The 18423-nt window shown below is 44.1% G+C and overlaps 1 protein-coding gene across 5 annotated transcripts in view; it reads right to left on the bottom strand.

Annotated features, from left to right (window-relative positions):
- Positions 1-14250, bottom strand: part of LOC120906142 (protein tincar) — a 91132-nt gene extending 76882 nt beyond the window's left edge. For 2 of the 5 annotated variants that reach the window (XM_040317618.1, XM_040317647.1), the window contains exons 1-2: positions 14019-14250; positions 12361-12853 (exon numbers count right to left, since the gene is read on the bottom strand). The gene's annotated coding sequence lies outside the window, so the exon portion shown is untranslated. Of the gene's footprint in view, positions 1-12360; positions 12854-13587; positions 13749-13974 lie in introns of those variants that run through there. The other 3 variants (XM_040317626.1, XM_040317634.1, XM_040317643.1) reach the window with 3 other exon arrangements.
- Between the last annotated feature and the right edge of the window lie 4173 nt (positions 14251-18423).

Raw genomic sequence — 18423 nt, 5'->3', positions numbered from 1 at the left:
AAAGCTATCCGATTAGCTACCCACAAGGTTGGCTGAGCACTAGCGCAAAAGCGTAATATGATGAGGCTGTACTTTCCAGCGCTCCGAACGATACTTGCACTAAGGGCTGTTAATCAATCAGTATATACCAAAGCCTTAGGTGACAAAGAAGCAACTGTTGGCGTTCACCATTGTCTCACTGTTGCATAATGTAAAACTGATGAGTTACGAGCGAGTGAGCGAGCGACACACACGCTGCCTGACATGTTTCGTTTATCTAGAAGCCCACCCAAAAACGCAAGCTAATGTCACCATTCCGGTGCTGCTATGGGTAATTTTCGCTAGAGTTACTTGCGACAGGGTAATCCAATATGAGCGGCTTGAATTTGATACCATCCTTCCTTGGCCTGGTGTCTGGCGGCGGTCCCATTGCGTTACGAAATGCTCTGCCGGCAAGTGGTGGCCGTGGTTCTTGCTGCCTGTATCTACAGCGATGACTTTCTCATCGTTGAAGTCAAAAGGCTGGTAACATGTGGACGTACGTTGACTTTTCGCACGAAGCAAAAGACTTTCCTGTGTATTGTCACACATTTTCGGCCTTACGGTGTGGATAGCATCCGGCCGTTGGGAGAGTCTGTTCAATGCCGGGCATAGGCAACTCTGGCTTCGTTGCGGGTAAACATTAGGAGCAGAAAATTGGCAAGCGAAACCAAGTCGAGCTGGTCGTTATCGGACGGTGTCAGAATGTTCGGTCACTTGGAAATGGCTTTTGAAAATAAAATGATTGATTACAAAACTCGCTCAGTACGATCGCTCGGAGCGATGTGCTTTGTTTGGGTTAGAGATGCTGAGTTGTTTTGGGAATTCGTTGCAGGGTAGGGCGATGGCTGGAGAACGGTTAAGGTCGTTCCGCCTCGGGACCTAATTAAGAATGATGAAGCAATTAAAATGGACGGTAATTGAATCCAATGAGCAACGACAACATTGATATATAATTGGAGGATAAGGAAGGTTATGGAGTTGTGAGATACAAATAAATCGTACGAACGTGTTAGGTAATTACGTGCCTGAAATTTCCACACCGAATAACATTTGTGTTGTTTTCTGTGAGAAGTATTGGGTTAAATTATTCATATTTAGTCGTTGAAAGTCATTGGTCGAATAGTTTTACTTGTTTCCTCGCTTTTATACCTAGTTTCAACATCTTTAATTTACAGTCTATTCCTTATCGTTTGAATGCAAATCATATTCTTTCAAACTTTGAACATAAGCGAAAGTTGAACAGAATATGCTTGTACCTTTTGCATCCTTTCATCACAAATATGTTTTCATACCATAAACGAATTATACTTGTCCCGGCACTGGCCGAACAATTGTACAAGAACTTCGGCAAGAGCACTGCCAACGGTGGAAGGTGCATTTGCATTCGCATTCAGATGCAGATGCACCGGGACTGGGGTTGCTATTCGGATGAGTCAATAAACGAGCATGTCTACAAGATCCCGGACGCATTTCCACACGACCATGAGGCTCGACAACAGCAGAATCTTCGTCTTCTTCGAATTCTTGTTTCACCGGAACATCAACCACAGACCCTGGCATGGCATTGCTCACTTGCTGTAACATAGTTGCAGATGAAACCACTCGGAGCCTTCGAACGGAGCAGTGTCAAACACTGACCGGGATAAAAAGGGAGCCAGCCTTGCTTTCTGGCAGACACACAAAAACCAGAAGGATAATCCAGTGTGAAGTGTGTTTCGGTAGGGAGCAAAGGTTCGTTGCTTACCGTTTTGCGGTTTCTATTGTGGTTGCTGTGGTTTCTCTCCGGTGGTAGCGGTGTGGTGGTTGTAGTAGAATGAGGCGAAAGAGTTTGATGATGGAGAAGTCGGTTACAGGTGCTATGGGGTAGTGTTTGATACAGACATCTTCAGAAACTACCATTTTCGTGAACGGTTCGCTTCACGGTTGCATATTGAATAGAATGAATATTTCATCCGTAACTGTGGGTGTGTCTCGTCCCGGGCGAAAGTCGTCCCTTATTTACGAGCGTTGAAAAAACATCCTCCATGCTCAAGCATGACGGGGGAAAAAGAGCGGTGATGAAATTTCGATAGGATCCACTTGAGTTTTGCAATTTCGAATTACAAATAGCTTGTGCAAATATTGAATCGACACAGGGGTACCAATCTAACTCGCAGTCTAGGCTCGTTGTCGACGTTTAAAACTGCCTGATAGAACGAAAGGGACGAACATATTGAAGGGGAGAGTCACTTTAAAAACGATGCAAAATGTAAGAAGTAACTCAAACAAAAGCCCTAGAACCTTTCCTTCCTGCTGAGTGGCTAAGTGTGTGTGTGTTTCTTTTAAGACACTCAACAGCTACACATTACGTTCATCAACTACACTTTACACAGTTCATTCCAATTCGCTTGATGCCTATCCGAGCACTTGTCGACAGACAGCAGACATCAAACAAACTTTGGCGCAAAAATTAAAGTAAATTAAAACTCCGTCAGCTTCACTGCAATAGGCTGCTTTTCGGCGGATCCCCCCTTAGCTCAACAAAATGATTCGCCCATAAAATTGGAATCTATCTATGTAAGTGTCAAGCGCGTACTCTCCTCTTTAACTGGGTAAATTGCTATCAAGAAGAAATCGCTGAAAATGTTAACTTTTGATCTTGGTGGTAGTAAAGCCGTCGTAGGATCTCGACTCTTCGGTAAATGTGTGTGGAAATTACTCTTGAAATCGAGAACGACTGTTACGTTCCGCTTGTGGAATGAGGCCATCACAGCAAGGGGGGGATAAGTTTTACGACAAAGATTTCAGTAGGGTTGGTGGTTAGAACAAACGATAAGAAAGCGATACTGCAATGTGTAGGGGTTAGCAATTCCGAGGCGATATCGTGGTACAGTACTCTTACCCTTGTGGGATGAAGAGAGAGTGTTTTGGAGGCATTGTCGAGGTAGAGATGTCTTCTATTGTCAGCACATAAACCGTATCTAGAAACTGAACAATCGCAAAGAACGAGAGGGTGTGGTAAGTAAAATGAAAATGAAATTATGACTTCGATTGCTTGCCGTTCTTCCTCGAAAATATTCGTCTTGATGATGGCCAAGAACCTTTTAGCGAAATCAATATAAGATCCAGTACGAAGGATTCATCCTTTCAATCAAACCAAAAGGCAAGGTCAAGAGTACAGAGAGAAGCAACCCAATTACCACGATTTCCTTTGGCACATCAATGCGGGCTGTCATCAAGGGATATTCCATCACCTAACGAGTGCTTCTAGCTCCAAAAAGACGTACTACAACCATGTACGATTCACAGACATTACTTCACAGCTTCCAGTCTAATCGTCATTCAGGCACACTACAATTTGAAGGATGTGTCAGGTCGGTGTGTCGGCAAATTGGCAAACCGATATCGGTTTCTGTGGTCCGTTCTTCCTGTCCTCCAGCCAGCCATGCTATTTAATGCCCTCGGGTGCGCAATAAATGAGGAAATCGAATTTAAATTGAAATCAATTGACAGTCTCTGATTGCGCAGCGACCTATCGACCTATCGGTGCCTTCCATTAGTCAGGCTTCTGCACACAAACATCCATGGCTGAAAGCAGCGGATGTTGAAGGGAAATCAGTTTCAAAGTACCGACAACAGGACCACCTCGAGGGCGAAAAGCGGAGAAGAGCAGCAGGATGAAAGCTTGCACCCACCGAAAAGCTTCTGATGAGACCCAGTGACAGGCATACGGTCAGGAGTGTTTGACATTTCAGTCTGGCATCCGAACGACCCGGCCCCGAATGGTAGGCCGATCGTACGCGGTTGAGGTGAAATTTTCATTGGAAATGAAATGAAAGCTCGCTTCCGCAGGGCGTTGTGATGGAACTGATCTCTGTGTATGGGAACGATGCGCTGGCAAACGTTCGTTCGGCGAGTTGGTGGTGAATGATGAGGTGAGCATTACTGGTACACCAGCAACTAATGAAGGCATGGGGATGGTCAAAACTTCATTAGATGTCCTAGATACGGAACAAAGAAAGCAGGTCATCTGAGAACGTAGAGTGAGCAAATTCATATTGCAATCTTTTTTCTCTTCTTTAGAGAAAGCTTGGTGTGGACCCAGCAAAAGGCTATTATGTGCCACACACGCCGCAAATTCGCACCTCAAGTACGAATATAAACGGGAATTAAAATTCGTCAAACATTCAAGTGTATTAATGAAACAATTCAAGAGCACATGACAGCTGCGGTAACCCACCCACCCTCGGCGATGGCAGTTTTTCCTTCTCTTGCTGTCATTTGTGTGCCAGCCGAAAGGTGTCCTTTCCGCACACTCGGGCACAACTGTAGCAATTAGTCGTCTGTAGAGCTTGGTTGAAGTGCATTGCGGTACCCGATGAACATACGAACACGGGAACGAACACTTCACAAATGCCAACACGAATGCAACCGTACTTCAGCAGCACTCGTCAAAAGCAGTCCTTTTTTGCCTTTTTCGAACGAAACGAGATGGAAAAAAGAGAATCAAAAAAGTCCCCATTCTAACCAGGAAAACAAAACCGTCCTATTTCAGCATGATGCCAATCATCATCAGTTATATTATATATACCCAGCGGCGTCATACTTAATATCAATAATTTTACACATCCAAAAACGTACTGTGTAAAGTGTGTGTACTCGACACTGTGTATGGGAACGTTGGGAGGATTGCATGAAAGTCCTAGGGGTGGAGAAAAATATAAATCAACATCATCTATTCGGTTCCCTATTCACAAAAAAGAGACATTTTGTTCAACTTTTTACACTCGTCGGTGTTGGTTGACTTTTTTCGAGTGTTCTCCACTCACACACCCACTTTAAAGGCACGGTCGGGCGGGCGTAAATCAAACTTTTATTCCATCACAATTTCCTCTCTCTCGCCCACCGGATGGTGTGTCCAAAGCAGGGCATAAAAATATCACATCACTCCTCTATTTCTAGTGCCGCAGTACACAACAAACGCCGGAATGAAAAAAACAAAACCAAAACAAAATGTTTGTTTCCTTTTGCGCGATAAATGCGAAATAAAGTATAAAAAGGATAACGCCACCGAACACACAAAAACAGTTGCACTTCATCCGAATAGCCGGCCGCGCACAATGTGCCCGGGTAAAGGAATGGGAATCAAAAAGTTATGCAGCAGAAGCAATCTACCGCCATCGGCCGGGGGAAATATGTGCACGTGATTATACGTGCCGGTTGACGATGGCTATAGGACAATAATATAACTTCAAACGGGCAGCGCAACAAAACTTTTGCGTACATTGGGTGGAAAGGAGCAAAATACAGAAGACAAAACAATAGCAACAAAAAAATCGTACGCGTCGAACAAGTTGCCTAACATGAACGCCCATCATGCCTCGCCGCCAGCAGGCAGGCAGAGTTGAAATATGTTTAACGTGACTTTTTGCTTATGATGGTTTCATGATATTTTTGTGTGTGTTTTTTTGCTCACATTCTCGATCCACGCCTGGTGGCAGAACAAGGTGCAACGAATTTAATTTTCCTTCTTTGGACGTTTTTATTTCAACATTAGCCATTACGCTTTGAGACACACGTGTGAGGTGAATTGGGAAGTTTTTTTTTTGGTTTTTGTTGAATGTTGTACGCTATGCTAGCAAAGAAGTGTGTGCGTGACTATGTATCATACGGTGTCCTTTGCAGCCGAAGCTTAGAAAACATAAAAGGGCTCAACTAGCTCGGGCAAAGATAATTTAATCCACGGTACCAGAGTACCGGAGGCTAGTGCGAAAAACCGTCGTTAGGGTTAGATTCTATAAGCATTGGTCGTGCACAATGCAATATATTGTGTACAAAAACATACGAAGATGAATTAAACCACCCAGCACGTGAGCATGGCAGCACATTTTGGCAAACAAAAATAATAAAAAAGGGGTTTCATCATTAGCGAGGATTTCGGGTGCGGTGGAAATGCTGGTCGCTCGTTTGTCGTTCGTGACCGGTGAATCATTTTCGGCGGGTGGCACAATACGACCCCGGGAAAGGCCGGGAAACATAATTTTGAAAAGTGTGCAACATTTGTGCAACGTGTGAAATTGCGAACGCTTGGTCTCGGTACGCTCCATGGAAGCAGCATGGTGGTGTTTGTGTTGTGTTTTGTTTTTTCTTTGCTGTGTCGGGAAAGTTTTTTCCCATTCCCTTATCGCAGGCGCTGCGGGTTCGATTTGTAGAATAGGGCAGTGGTAGTAGTGCTGTGTGTGTCTAGTTTTCGGCACGAAAAGAAACGACGTTCGGGAAAATGTGCAGATTGCAAATATTTATTCAAGGGATAAAAAATAGGACGCTTGAAAGAGGGCTCAGAGTTTTGAGCACAGAACTTTGGGAGGATAGATACACGGGTAGCACCACAGTGCCCAAAGGTTCTCTGTGGCCATTTTGCAAAACAACTCGAAAAATCGGACAAGCAAGACACAATATATCCTAATCGATTGAATCGATTCGAGGAAGATCGGTGTAAAAAGAAGATAGCAATCGGAAACCTCACACAAACTCTGTCATGACTACGGCAGGAGCATTTTAAGAAGATCGAGGAATTGGCATTCTGAAAATGATGTTTTTTTTCCTGTAGATATAAAAATCGATAGACACACCAGAGAAGCATTGAGCGCGAACATCATCAAGTAGCGGGATCGTCCAAAACCAACGTCCAGAGGAGAAACGTTTACGTTTTCTAGATACGGAAGAATTACGGAAGCAGCGATTTCCACAGCCGTGGTACCCAGCATAAACGGAAAAGCATCATTGAACATTAGCCTTTCTCGGTTTGCTTTTGGGGAGCTGAGCGTGCGAAAAATTGGTTTGGCTATTCTTGTCGGATAATCTGGATTTTCGGCCGAACTTGGCTGCCGAACAGTGGACGACAGTGTGAGTTGGGGAGTACGTAGTCAACAGAATTGAAAGCTATGAGGAAAATGTGAGGAAGTGAAGATAATCATAGTGGGTCTGAGTTGATCGGTGCAGTATTGTGGAATTATTATTATTTTACGCTAAGTTGGTGAAAAAGGGAATGAAACAAAATTGTTGGAATGTTTCAGTTTGTTTTAGATGATTTAAAGGCTTTTTTAAACGTACGGTTTGATAAAAAAGAATAAAGAGAAATAAACTCCAAAATAACAAAAAAACACACTTCAAAATCAGGTCACACACTAGAGGTGAAACTAATCATATTTCATACAACCCGTTGACACTAATCTGCTAATCACTAATTGTTGGTTCAATTTAGATTTCAATTTAGATACAACATCCGGCGAAAAGGGAAAAAGGTGGCTCCACATGGACAAACGCACTGCGACCGACCATAGGGAGTTGCCAGTGATTCATGGTTGAACGGAAATTGATCAATTATTCTACTCCGCTGCCATCAGAAACCAATTTGTAGGGAAGAGAAACTTCAGAGCAAGCAGGGGCTTCAGGATTAAAGGATTAAATATTTCAAACAACGAAATAACTTTCCTGTTTTTTTGGACTTATGTTTCAATGGAAGAGGTTAGCAATAATTACTAGGCAAGCGTAGTATGCGTTTGCTGTTGTTTCATGCTTTTAAAGTGACAACCCTCGCACGCCAGCGGAATAGTCGCTGTCGATGAGCTGGAAAATGCATGACTTTCATGCTAAAAGCCAAAACCATCGCGTGTACCAGCAACAACGGTGGGCTCACATTCGCAAATATTCACACCTTTATGCTTGCCACATGCCGGAGGCCAGTATCCGACCCTACGATCAAACACAAAACAATGCTGCTCGTCTATTTCCAGATGCAACATAGTCATGGCAGAACGTTGCCGGAAGTCAGGACCGATCGATAATGGCACTGGCTGCAATTTTACCCATCGGAGTGGTCGTATGTTTCCTGCCCGTTCGATGGTCATTCATTTGCTCAATATGAAAACTCCAAAAACAAACGCAAACGAAGCGGGACAAACAGGCCTTTGGCAGGGTGGCAGTTTTTTGCGTGACTTTGCAACGGAAAGGTGGCAAAAACACGAATATCTCCCAGAAGGTTCCGATTGCTGGACACTTCTCCATTTAGATTCAGGATGCTTTTCGATATCGGAGCTTACGGTGGAGCCATTCGGGTACGGGCCACTGAGGGAGGATGTTTCATTCATGTTGCATTCTCTATCATTGACGCTATTGTGCTGTTGCACTATCGCGTGGAATCACCGTCATCGTTGATGTTCGGTTCGCGCGTGGGGCAAGTCATGGCATGACCCTTTTGCAACGTCAAAAACAACCTACAGACTGTTTTTGGGGTGGACCATCTCGAACAAGCTTTTGAAAAAATACAAAAACCATTAGTGCCCGAATGAATGGCTTAGAGTGCAACTTATTGCAACATACTTGCGCCTAAATGTATGCATTGCGCTTTCTGTAACGTGCTCTTTAGGCTGCAGTGAAAGCGTACTCAAAAGCACTACATCGATAGCAGAATTGATTAATTCTTCAGCAACGCAAAATTGCACTCAACTCCCGGCCGCATACTTCACTTAATGATGCAAAATGTTGAAATTAGCTCAGCTTAGCCTTTCAACAAACAGAGCGCAACAATTGATAACAGCTCGTGTTGGCGGAGGGAGGAAGGCAGTTGTCAGCGGGAGTTTAATTAGTCACATTTAAAGCGATGTCTCGATCGGCTTCAGCTTGTCACAGTACTTCTCTTCCATTCCTTTTCCCTGCGCGCAGGAATGCATTCCACGCTCTGCTAACAGGCACGTTCAGCGCGGCCAATAAGAGCACAGCGACACAAAGAGTGTATACCTTCAGGCGTGGAAGCTTTGCAGCACACTGTCCACGAGTGATACTATTCATCCATTTGTTAAATTCCATGCCAACGATAATCCGCCTATCGAAAGCATTTTCACGAACAAAACACAGGCACTCTGCTGTGTGATCGAAAAACCTTCCACCCAGACGGCAGGACGGGTTGCGCAAAAGCTTACTGTCCTGATAATGTACGTACATTGTGGCACTTTTTAGATGGTTTCCGCTACGAAGCAAAATGCAACGAGAGGTACGGGCAGACATACGGGCAGATGCAGATGCATTATTCCGGTGTTTGGAGCTTGGCTGCAAATTTGTTTCCGTTTTGTTTTTAGCGTCCTATGCATATGTTGCGAACCAGTTGGGCGGATATAATCGGTGCCTAACTGTGGGTGCATGAAGGCTGTTGAATATCGTTATTTTTTGTACGTTCATTGCTTTTTAGCTTAAAAAACACCCGAATGTGTACATAAAAACTGAATCCTGTACAATTCGAGAATCCCCTGGATTGGAATATAAAATGTAAACTAATTAGTTTTTGCTAGTGGCAAGGATGTTTTTTGTGATTTTTCAAAAGGCACGATTGGACCGTATAGCAAACTAGGATGTATTAAATGGAATTAAATTGCTGACCATCCTAAATGGTTGTTGTGGGGGATTGAATTTCCATACAAAAGCGTTCGCCCAGTATAACAACAAAGCCTAAACGGTGGAACAAAAGCAATTTAAATAATTTCATGCGAAGCGTTGCAGGGGAAGATTATTGAGCTTTTTGTTGTATTAACTATCAAAACGAACAATATTCAAATCAACTAATTGCGAATCGATTATGCAAAGCTCAAGTTATTTGTTGCTGTTTCAATGGTGTAAACCCGATTGGAAGGATTTTTTTTTAAATATTTTGTGCTTGCTCCTTCTTGTTCTAAACAACTTTGTGTGCCTCTTTTTGCAGTATGCAGTGTAATTCACTTTCTCATAGGTTGTTGAAAGATGAGCACGTTGAATTCACGTTCAATTAAAGCCACCAAAATGATATCAATGCTCGTGCCATAACCATAACTTGATTTCACGCATTTCCCTTATCGGCTGCGAAGATAATCATTAGCGCGTAATGTGAATCGTAAATTTCGCTGATCCAGCGCGGAATCACGCTAAGAAAATCCTTCGTCTGCCTGTTCGGTACGAACTGTTAAAAGTTGTTATTCGCATTTTTCGGTCGTTCACCGCTCACTGCTCATCATCATCATCACCGTCATCCTCTTTGTACCGCCTTATCGCCAGTAACATGATTGGCTCTCCTGTTTTATCCAATACTGCCTGCACAGTTATCAGCAGAGACCGATCGGCGGGCGCGGGAAAAAAAGCCTCCCGTAAAGAAAAGCGCTTCCCACAGCGCCTTCACACACACACGCGCAAGCAGGGTAAATGGTAGCTAATGATGGTAAAAACTATGACAGTACCGTGGCTCACCGAATGGGCCTCTAAGCTTCCTTCCCCGTAACACCGGGTTAAAGCACTATTGCCTTGCAGCCTGCACGACGACGACGACGTGCTAATGAAACACATGTAAAAGTGCCGGTACGTGATTGCAATAGTGAAGCTCGTTCTGGGGTTCTTTTATTTTTTGTGCCTATACTTCCACACCTCCAAAGGCCGGAGTACCAATCTGCCGGACCAATTTCCTGCACGTGGAAAGATTTCATCCAGCGCACGCTTCGGACTCATGGGCCTTTTTTTTGGATTGTTTTGTTGGAGCCTCCGGTATACTCCGTGTGATACCCTTTTATGTGTGTGTATGTGTATGTCGGGTGTTATTTTCCCTTTCAATGGAGCACACCGAATGGTAACATTTTGCTAGTGACTCCTTTCATTCGGACAATTTGGGAGTGTGTGGGAGTCTCTGTTTTGCCAGCAAACATCAGACGGGTTGAGAAGATTCTGCCTGACGTTGAGCTGAGGACAGTGGACAGTGGCGTAGGTAGGGTGAGTAATCGGCTTCAACATGAAGGCATAATGGAACCCTGGGACTAGTTTTCCACCGAACTATTAGCAAGTGGACGTGTGTGGGTGTGTCTTACGGTTTCCAAGCAAACAAATATTTTATTTGCTTTTTTATTTGCTACACTTCGGCAGCCCTGCTTGGTTCTCTCAGGGGAATGTTGTCGGAATTCAAATTTGCTTTTTGTTAAAGTATTGTCTAAATTTCGTAATCTCTTCCAGCAAATCCTTTGCTCGTCAACACCGCCTCCCCTTGAAGAGAGAAAAGTTTACATCCACAAACAATAGATTCACACACATAGAGAAAAAGAGAGTCAGGAGAGATAAATTATTCAGTCCAATCAGTCACGGAATTACGCTGAATCGTCATCCGTGCGAAGGAATGCGTCATCCCGGTCAGGTGGATGGATGGAAGGAAGTAAAAACAACACCGTAACCGAAACCTCGCCAGTAATATCGTCCCTGAGTGGCTTGATATAATTTACCGATGGAATTTAGGAGGAAATGAATCCAGCGGGGCGTGCAGAAGGCAACTGCGAGATCATTGGCCACACCTGCGAATAGGGACACTATTACCGGAAAGTGGTTTCGTCAGCTTAATAGACCTTTCGCACGGAAGCTGATGGTGTGATGCTGCGAATGATGAATTCGATGAAGCCCTCTCACCTGACGAAGGATGAAGGTTTGGAACACATTTCTGACCTAATTATTGTACGGTGTTGTTTTCTTTTGCCAGCAACCGAACTGGTTTGGGACGAGTTGGTAGGGGAATAAAACATTTTCCCACGAATTAAGAGCTTATACGTTATGCACAGTGTGAATAATTCTATGAATGAAATTAATTGGAATTTGACAGCATTGAGAGCATTTTCAGGTACAATATTTATATGTCTTCTGAATGTGCAGCAGAAATTGTTGTTAATGAGCGGAAAAAACGAAATCCGATCAGAATAATTTATGACATCATGTCCGAAGCCTGATGCCGAATAGAGTTTAAAAATTCATCATTTTCCACACATTTTCAGTGCCCATTAACGTTTCAATTTGTATTTAATACTTCCCGAGAGAAGTCCAATTATGTTCGCAGTTGACAAGTTTTGTGTTGTTACAGCTTGTGTTTATTGGCAGTTAAACGTAACACACGCTTCACAGTGGGGCAATTTCATGCGAAGGGATTATCATACACATTTAATTAAAATGGGAAGCAATAAATCGAATCTGTGTTTTGTATGGCTCCATTCAATTGAAGCATTTTATGACACTGGAACATAAATTTGCAATTTCAGTGCAGTTGAAATTGAATTAAAAAAAATATTGAGGAAGGCGACAGTATTCGTGGGAAAAGATTTGGCACTGGATGATTGAGCTATTTTTGGACGCATAATTAAAACCGTGCAATGTCAACGTGGTTTATTTTTTTCTCGTGGATTTCAAAATGCATTTAATGACCTTGGTTAAAATTAGACCTGAATAGTTTGATGGCATGAAGGATGTTGTCAACATGGAATTAAATTACGATTTCAATAGGGTCTATTAAAGAAAAAAACTACATTTACTTACGTTATTTTTTAAGTTAACGAAAAGAGTACCATAGTCTTATAGCAACACTTTTTGTAGCACTCTTTTTAACCTTTTCACGTGTCAATCATTCACTAACGTATACCTACTACAATAAGGACTCTAATTCTTGCACAAACATTCAAAATCACACACGCACTTAGAGCTTCACGCTTATTACCTTTTAAGAGGTTTATTACACTGTTTTCCTCTTCAAGACAATTCAGATTGCCGAAAAAACACACTAAATTATTTAATCTCCAGTTTTCACGCTCACAATCGCACGTACCTGTAATGGTCACGCTAATTACGATACCTTCACTTGATTGTAACCGACACTTGTGCACGGTAGCCGATATTCTTGTTCGCTTCCGTTCTGCAAAACAACTGCAACAAACTCACTACACGATGACGCACATTGACGCACGTGACGCTTCCTCGCTTCCAAAAGGGTGTAGCAACCCAGCGGGGGAAGGTGTTGCGGTCTATATGCCACCTGCAAAGAAAGGGGGAGGAAAGAAAATCGATTCTCCGAAGGTCAGCACCCGGTGTCAAACAAAATCGCAAAACACTAGAACACTTGACACAGGACACAAGCCCTTCCTGGGTCGATCCTGGGGCCACTTTCGCTAACACAGCAACCCGCGAGCACATGGCAACGGCCAAACTTCAGCATAAAGCACACACCACCATCGTTATATAGCACACCACTGTGCCACTGCCGCCGTTTCCGTCGCCGGGGCGTTTGGAAATTGGATGTAAACTTCCTTTCGAGCGATCAGGTGCATCGGAGCAGAAAATGAGGCAACTTTCCAGTTTTCTGCCGTCTTGAGAATGCTGTAGAGGTTTATTTCAGCGTGTTTTGTGTGGTACACTTTTTTCGGGGGATGGTGGTTGCCAATGCTGCGTCCGTTTCCATACACAACTGGGAGCTGAGTTTGAAAACTTCACACCGCTGAACAACCGAAAGCAAGACGCGTTTCCCTCAGTTTGTTGTCAGCTTGACTTCACTCAATTCGGCTCGGAGGAAAATCACTCATAACATTTGCATAATCTTTTGCAGGCCGAAAAGGGGAAATGTTTACGCGTTGGCGTAAATATTTTTCACACATTTTTTCGCTTCGGCGCTTTGCCAGCGCCACGAACGATTCACGGCACAACGTTTCCCATCAAACGATAGGGCTAATATAACGATATTTCCGTTTTTTTTGCACTTCTTTGCTTTACAACCATAAACACACAGCACACACGACCCGCTCAGGTTTGCATCCTGTTAGCGCACATCCTCTTTGCTGCTTTGCCCTTGTCCGCCTACTGCGAGGAATATACATTCCATCAGGCGGATGCCGAATCGTGGCAGAAAAACGCACGCGGAAACAAATCTTGCCCCACTGCCGGGGGGAAAGGAATGTGTCCGCGCGTTCGCTGGAATCCTTTTGCGTCGTGACAGAATGACAACACACTCTCACACACACCCACACACACACACACACTGTGCACGAATCAAAGGATGCGTTGATTTCGCTTGAACGGCAAGAAGCGCGCGCGCACACAAACACAAATGCGGCCGGCAGAAGAGGCAGCCACCGGCAATTGCACACTCACTGACTCACTCACCCAAACACATACACAGAGGGAGATACACCAAACGATGAAGATACCTTTTGTGAAAAGAAGGACGACGGAATACGCTGTGTGGGTGCGAAAATGCGCTTTGCACTTTGCACGCCCGCTCACGAGGGGTTTCCACCGAAGAATGAAAGCAAGCGTGCGTGAGCATCGGGGCGAGAGCATAGAACATCGCACGGACGTCGCACAATGGGTACGCCGTTTGCTGGCGATTGGCTAGAATTGGAGTTTGGTGTGCGGTACGAGGCTTTTTGACAATAAAATTGTAGGGGTGCAGCACAAATTAATGCCTTTTAGCGCACTTATTCGCCATAGAAACAACATCTTAAATTAATTGAAATGAACCATTGTTTGCTGAAATATATAACAAATTCGATGAATTTAAAAAAATAATTTTAAATTACACAAACAATAATATAATTTTTCTTTTGGATATTATTTTACAACCCCGTACACGTTATGTCCATCCTGCACCTGCACAGTGCACACTGCTTGTCGCTCGCAACGCTCTCTCAACGCTTCGAATGGCGCGCGCGCTCTCTCTCGTTCTCTCCGCTTCTCATCACCCGCCGCCTACCATGCTGGCGATGTTTTTGCGCGACGCGTTCGGGCAACCCGACGGCTCACATTATGCTTATGCTTGGCGTTCACGCTTTTATGCTTGCCGCACTACAATCCGACAAGCATCGGTACCGCGGGAGCGGTTTGTTGTCGGTAAACAAACCGAAACGACAAGGACGCGTGTTCGGGCCGGTACCCCGAACTGCCGGTTCGCCGGTCCGGTTGGAAGATGAGCGCAAAAAGGTCTCCTTTGTTTTACTGTTGCCTTCAGCCCTAAGCTCCAAATCGGACTTTTTTTTGCAAGCGGTATCCTTGACGTTAGAAACGGCACCGAACGCCCACCTAAAACACGAACAAAACCGGCCGGGAGTTCAGGTTCATGCGCATTCATTCTGCATTTTGCATCCTGCCCTGGTATGGAGCAAAATCCGGCATATCGGATCGGTCGGTCGTTCGAACGAATCCTTGAACCTTGTTCCGCTCTGGGATCCGATGAACGTTGGTTTGGCAGTTGGGCTGAGGGGAAGAAAGTGCAGGGAGTGGGGATAACCGGGGCGAGAATTTCGCCATCTGTTAAATTGCCGCTGATTTGCTTCGTTTCCAGGAGGGTTTGGGGTATTTTCAGCAACTTTTTGGTGTTGGAGTTCGGCCGAAAGTTGTAGGGTACAATATACACCCATTTGCATATGCATTAACCAATCGATTCAGGAGAGGTGGTATTGGATTCGTTGAAACAAAAGTAGAATAAAGATTAGTCGTTCAATTACTGAGTGGGAATGAATTCAAACGGATTGGATACTGTATGTGTGCACAATATTCAATGGAATTCGTAATTTTATTCAGCTTGGTCAACCATTTGATAGAATATTGACAAAGTCCATTTTATATGTTAAAACACACCTTACATGATCTTTTTTGTGCTGAAATAATCACCTAAAAATTAGCTTTTTCATCCAATAACAACCCTAAAGGAGGTCTTGCAGAGTGCCCAGATATTCCCACGTATAATTACGCATCAACTTTCGTCAACCCGTTTGCTTTGCAGTTCTGTGGCTTCTACTGAGTACGAGTCGAGTAAATTGTGCTGAAAAGTTCTCCACGACGCCTCTCGCTGACACGCATGCAGCTAAAGGATCCTGTTACAATCTCCAGCTTTGCCATTTTGCAAAAAAAAGTTGCCAAAAAACGAGCCGCGACCACATCAATTACCGTCCGTTTCGTTCCTGTCGCCCTTCATTCATTCTTCAAGAGCATGTTCTTCCAAAGGCTTCCAGAGATTCAGATTACAATGGCATTGGTTGGTTGTACCTGGTGACAGGAGTGACATTACTGTCCTTTCGGTGATGCGTAAAACTTCTTCCTTCCCGTGCAACGTGAACGAACGGCGTCGTCCCGATGGCATCTTTCACCATCGCCTTGATGTGGTCCCGCGTTGGTCTCCTGTTAAGCCGGTTCAGTCGCATAAAACGACATAATTGCTACTAATTACAAGTTATGCTGCACCCCGTCCAACCCTTTTTCTTGGGCAAATTTGCTCCGCATGCACTGACCCCTTTCTTTCAATTAGAATGCTGCAATCTCTTTCGGTGGTTGCGAGGCTTTTGCAACCTTTGTTGCCTGATTTAATTACCGACCAGTGCTTCAACAACAACCGGGCTGCTAAAGTAACATTTTATCACATTCCACGTGTGCCTTGTGGAAAGGAAGCTGTCGCCACGTTTCGGGGGACATTGAACTCACGTCACTGAAGAGAGCAGCAGTAGGTCAATGGCGTACTAACGGAACGCCACACGCCTTTTGCGTAATACGCAGGGGAGCGATACGTTGCGAGCGAGTTGGGTTTTGGGCGAGAAAGTGGCATTTCTTGTTCTCCGTTTTCGGCGACAAATCCTTCCTTTGCTCCCAGGAGGATGCATTCTGACACAGTTACATACTTTCGGCGTAGAAGAAGCCCGCAGCAGGTAGCCCGTGTGCGCTACCTGTTCCTTTTTTATGCGTGTTCTGGGCCTTTTTTCCGCCACCCTTTCTCCTTGTTGAATTTCAAACAGCCGTTGAGGTGTTCTTGGAAAAAACGGCACGGCCTGCTGCTCCGTAACTGGGTAGGGCCTTCTACCAGCGGGTTGTGTCTTTTCAACGCAAGGCGCAGTAGGCCATCCTCTTGACGCCCGTTTTTATTTCAAAACGCTCCAAACGAACACGTGCTGCTTTGGAAAACACATTTCACACGTGGATCTGGTTTTCGGAGTGCAACTTGAGTTGAAGACGAATGTAAATGAACAAGTGCACAATCCGTATAAAAGAGGCAGCAAGGCGAGCTTCCCTCGACGGATGGCAATGAATTTAATTAAAATGTTATCAACGTCCTCAGCACGGGTAAGTGGCGTTAAGCGTGGAGTGACGGTTTTTGCTGGAACGGTGAGAAAGTGCATCATTAATGCAGTGGTGAATCTTCACACGTGGCCCAAGAGTCAGAGTCCATTTCGTATTCTCGTTCCAGCTCTCCTCTTACCTAAAGTTGGTGCTCAGTTGATTCTCATGAAGTTGATGAAAGATAATGTTTAAATTATGCTGTGCGCGTCTGTGGGGGGAAACGGCAGGATCCAGAATGGCGTGGTAATTGTAAGCATTAGCACACTTCTTTTCCATTTTCTATGACTGAGATTTAAATAATAAAGAGTAATTTATTTTGTAATGAGTGACGAGTGAAGAGTTTCAAAATAAATGAACAGTGGTGTAGCTTGAAGCTCAACTTCAAATACATAGAAGACACATGGAAGATCCGAGAACAGAGCTTCTTCTTTCTAATGTCCTTTTATGCTTCTTCGTCCTAACCAACCTCTCTGCAAGAGACACCTGCTGTTTTATGGGATCCATGGTCAAGCTTCAAACGCTCTTCATCGCTGAAACTGCTTTTTCAGTTCAATGCACAAACAGCAAACAGCAAAAAAAAGGATCGAACGACGAAGGATGTTTAAACACATTATAGGAGGCACCTTGCCAAAATTTGATCCAACTAAACAGACAACAACAAACGAACGAAGGCAAATAAATAATAGCCCCTGAAAGGTTTCTCTTTTCTTTCTCCCCCTGAGCCAAAATCGAACCGATCTGCAATAGAATGAGAGTCCTGTCGTAAAAGCACCCGACGGGACGTGTAGGCATAGGGAGCATATTTTATGTGTTTATGTAGGATCATCGCGACCTCCTTCAGATTGTGCGTGTAGATAGTGTGTACACGGGGCCGGTTCTGCTAGGAAAAAAAAGCAAAAGTCTTATTTTAAAAATATTTTGTGCTTTTATCCAACCATCACAAGCATACGAACACGCAGGATCTTCTACCAGGTTATTTATTGGTTTAAGCAAATTGGTGCCACATTTGCAAACCGGGCATGTGCGAGTAGTCCTTTTAGACTCTTTAATCTACTGCTGCACCGAAGCCTGAGTGTGTGTGTGCTTGAGAGTCATAAAGTGTACGCTTTATGGGACGGGGGAAAATGCGCGTGAAAGTAATAATTGCACACTAAATTGATTCCCATTTGCACACCCCTATTGGGACACGGACAGGGGTGCGTGGTGGTTGACTGTGGTTTAACCCCTCTGCTGCAAGCGTTCCAGTCTGGTGTCTAGATAATTGCTTCATTTTTCTGGGTTGTTGTAATTGAAGGGTGGAGGGAGTTTTGGACAGGATTCAGTAGAAAAAGGGTGCAGCGAGAGAGAAATTCGATCTGTTTTGGAGATGGAGAAGACACTTTGTAACAACATCAAGAAGCAATTAGTTCGTCTTTTTAATGGATTGTTTCTATTATGAATTCTTGTGTATTTTAAATGCTGTATTTGATGCAAAAATATCTTAAATGAAAGACGTAAAATTATAAA

The sequence above is a fragment of the Anopheles arabiensis genome, chromosome 2, assembly GCF_016920715.1.
Source record: "Anopheles arabiensis isolate DONGOLA chromosome 2, AaraD3, whole genome shotgun sequence".
NCBI classification, from domain to species: Eukaryota; Metazoa; Arthropoda; class Insecta; order Diptera; family Culicidae; genus Anopheles; species Anopheles arabiensis.
The sequence above is the reverse complement of the archived record's forward strand: the minus strand, read 5'-3'. Positions and strand labels throughout refer to the sequence as shown.